This window comes from Cyprinus carpio, chromosome A5 (assembly GCF_018340385.1).
Source record: "Cyprinus carpio isolate SPL01 chromosome A5, ASM1834038v1, whole genome shotgun sequence".
NCBI classification, from domain to species: Eukaryota; Metazoa; Chordata; class Actinopteri; order Cypriniformes; family Cyprinidae; genus Cyprinus; species Cyprinus carpio.
In genome coordinates, this window is record NC_056576.1 from 1,200,317 (window position 1) to 1,204,680 (window position 4,364).

Genomic DNA, 4,364 nt, shown 5'->3' on the forward strand with positions numbered 1-4,364 from the left:
ACTCCTGAAAGTCCTGTGTTTGCTGGGCCCCTTTGAAGGTTTCAGATTCTTGGACACCTGTTGGAAACAGTGCATCATCTGGAGGAAATTTCTTGAAGCTTTCAAACTTCAAAGGTTCTTAGTGTTTTCTATCTACTGTTGGGAAAACTCAGCTACCCATTGGAACGGATGGAGTTTGTACATGTAAACACTTCTCAGTAGTGTAACTGGGTTACTGGTTGGGTAGAAAGTTGAGTGCCATTTATGAGATTCCAACTTGGATCTCAAGGGGAAATTTGATCTATTCTGTTATTGCGTTAGCAATGGAAGCATTATTCACAGAGGACATACCAAACTCGCAACGTGATTCACAAATCTGTTTTCTTAATCTACTGGTTAGTCACATATCTTTCCCTCTCATATTTTGATCCAATGTCAAATTTGACCATAATGAGGGGTAGGAAAAAATATGCCATGTAGTCATCTTTCTAAGCGGAATAATGGACACTATTTGGATCATAAATCGTCCTGAGTAAATACACTGGATTAGTTAATGAACATCACAAAATTTAGTTCTTTTTATTGCAGGTTAAGATGACGAGCATTTGACTGGTCTGGGGTCAAATCAACTGTTTTCCGGAGCTAATAACTTTATGAAGCAAAGTATTACTGGTACAGATTCCTGAATTACAGACTGTTGCTGTAATAAAGTCAGTGTAGCTTTTCCAAATTTTCCCCCAAAGCCTGACTTCCTCTCTGGAAAAAGGAATATATTTATATTTTTGAATGATATCATATGGGTAAATAGTGATTCATCACATCTCCTCTATTTGTAGAGTATATTATACTGTCCAGAACTACTCTCTGTTGTCTACTGAGTGTAGATTTACCTGAAGCTGATGTAGCTCACTGGCCAAAAAGATTTCCGTATATTTTTACATATACACTGTGTATAAATGCAGCTGCATGTTGTGTGCTACACTTTGCAGTGACACTATTTGGTCTCTTTCGGTACGCCTTATATTACGTTGTGAAAAGTTTTCATCAACTGAAGTTGATCTTCATTCTTTGAGCCCTTTTTTGGTATATGCCTAGTTTTATCTTTGCCGTCCCCAAATGTGCAGGCTTACAGTCTATTTCTTCATGTGTCCCATCCACACATCCAGGGACTGTCGCTGTAGGCAATGCCCATGAGGCATTCCTCCAAATACATTTATGATCAGAACACTGTACACATATGGAAAAAGCTGCATTTGTTTGTTGCTTGAAGTTTTGAAAGTCAGCAAGACTGTTGCAATGACATGAAATCCAGTCAACCGTGTAATATTAGATTATTTGATTATATAATGTTTGCGTTAGGAGTGAAGGGAAGAAATTCTGTGCAGTCGAAATGTTTAAGATATAATCTAAAACAACAATGAAAAATAGAAAATATTGAATCAGATTTAAGCTGGTTGACGTGTACTGATGATGCATTTACACTCGCTTTGCAGCATATCACAGAAATATTTATCAACACATTTCACAGCAGCAGGCTTCCATCCAGGAAATTTGTTTTAGTGACACTGAGAGAGGATATGCTGCAACTGCTCGCAACAAATACCAGAAAAGGTGCTGCGTTTTAATCATTTTTGTGCTAATAATGTTATTTGAGCAGTTGTTTACAACAGAGAAGCCTTGCAGTCTAGTATTGATGTACATTTCAAGTTTTAATGGGTCAAGTTTTTGACCTCACTGAGGACTCCTTACTTGGTTTCCTAAAAGAAACTACACAATACACAATACTTTAAAAAAAAAAATGTTTTTATAAAGCGTTGTTTAAACAAAACTCAAAATGTTGAATGGGCACTTTAAAAGGCTAATTTCTTTGAAATTGAAATAATTCGGTATAGAGGTGCAGATGGCAAGCACTTGTGCAGATCGCTTGAATTAAATCAGTCCTTATTTCCGCTTCAGACAAGCAGGGACGGTCTGTTTCACCTCATGCCCACCCTTGTGCCACCATATGCCCCATATCTGCTCAGTTTTGCTGACCAGACTTGCCTGGTCTAGGACTGTGGCCATAAGGAACACCACCTAATCCTTATTTATTGATAGTCACTGTAGATTTCGCTGTACATTACTACTTGTCGCAAACATTTTTCATTTTTCCATACTCAGCAATTTCATAAACATTCCATGGAGATCTGTTCCATTTTATTACCATGTTGTTTTTCCTTTTTGATACATGGAAATGGAAATACTGGAAATATATATTTTTTTGTGTAGGTCCTTATTATCGTATTACATTAAATGTATTTGGTGTATTACTAGTAAATGAAAGGTGCTCTCTTCTCAGTGTCTAATGCAATATCCCTGCGTCGAAATAAAATAATTGTACATCGCTGAATGTGAATAATGATAACTACTAATTTACCTGAGAATATATTTGTTATGAATATATCATGCTTATATACTGTATAGCAATGGACCACCTCAGTTGTGTCCAATAGGACCATACATGTATTTCATGTATAACAATACTTATTGTACTCCTAATTAAAGAACTAAGAAATACTCCTGGTCTGCTGTAATTTTATCTATCTATCTATCTAGCTATCTAGCTATCCATCTATCTATCTAAAATAAAAAGTAGATTTTTAAATGGCCAGTCACAGCAGGATCCCACAACTCCTCTTGAAAAGTAAAAGGTGCAGTGAGACGCTGTGGTCGCCTCATTTTAAACCAGATTCATCTCACTCTCCACCCTGATGTTTTCAATGTGATGGTCAAAAATGAAATCCTATCTGTGAAAGAGAGAGACAGCCTGAACTTAAATGAAAGGTTTCAAAGATCAGGCAACACCATCCCCATATGAATGCCATCATTTATGGTCAGAAAAGACGAGGCAAATTTGTGCGGGTTCAATTTTGAGGCTCATTGAAGAAGGAAGGAAGAGGAGAGGGCCGGAGGGTCAGGTGCATGAGTGCGTGTGAAGTATCGTCACCAGTCTTCCTAGAGATGATTGAAATCTGCAGGCTTGTCTGTCAGCAAATTGCCTCTGCTCAACATGTAATCTGTCGACTGGCCTCTCACAGAGAGCGTTTTACATCTGAGTGTGAGTGTGTGTTTAAATGGAAGGGCAGGGGGTATTCATTTTGAAGCGGATGGAAAAAGGAGACTGGGTCTGACAGAAACATGAACACAGAGGGGGAGCGCCGGAGTGATGAAGGACGTTCCTGCTTCCCGTTAAGACATCTTTTGATATCTCTGATCACGACAATTCACAGCATAGTGGAAAATCCTTGTGATGTAAACTCTGATTAAAACCACAAACATATAAGCTCTGCTCCAAAACCTACTGGCACTGCATGAGAGTTTAACTCAATTTGACATTTTTATGTCTCTCTGTGTATATTACTATTATAAAAACAATAAACAAAAAAAAAAATCTAAATAAATTGTAATATAATATATATATATATATATATATATATATACACAGTATAATATATACATATATATATATATATATATACACACACACACAGTATATATATATATATATATATATAATACTAAGCAACATCCTATATATAAATAATACATAGATACTGTTTATATAAACTGTATGTTTATATAAATATTAGGTAGGATATTTTTATACTATTAGGCAGCATTGGAACAAGTTTCGTTTTTGTTTATACAATGAGCCAAAATAAATTAACTGCATAATTATTCTGGAAGCTGTTTACATAGTTGGATATTTATCTACCAGCACCAACAATTAATTAGCTTACTAAATTGGCATATTCCAAATATTGTGTATTGTACATTAGGTTTAAAATTTGAAAAATCAATTTTAAAATTATACTCAGCAAGGATGCAAAAGATCAAAAGCGAAAGTAAAGATGATGTATAACTGTTACATTTCTATTTTAAAAAAATGCTGTCATTTGAATTTTTTATTTATCAAAGTATCCTGAACAAAGAGTAATATATATAAGGTTTTGAATATTGCTCTTGGTTAAGTGTGGCTGATGCATCTGCGGAACCAAATGTGTGCAGTGATATGTATTCCTTGTGTGAGTTTGGTTCAGGTATTTATGATGACATGCATGTGCTGCAACATCAAACATCGGTTTGTCAGGTCAATCCGTGGACAGGTGGTTGCAGTTCATGTGTGTATATGAGAAACAGATGAAAGTGGAGAGTTCACCGCTGGTGATGTAGTTGTGTCGAATAAAGAGCAGCCGAGTGCATTTTCGGCTCCATTACATTCACTGTACAAAAAGCCCTGTAGTTGCTGCCGAAATGAAACGGAACCAAACCATCTTCAGCACACACACACACCCTGCATAGACATGCGTTCAAATTACACATGGTCAACATCTTTGACACATGCA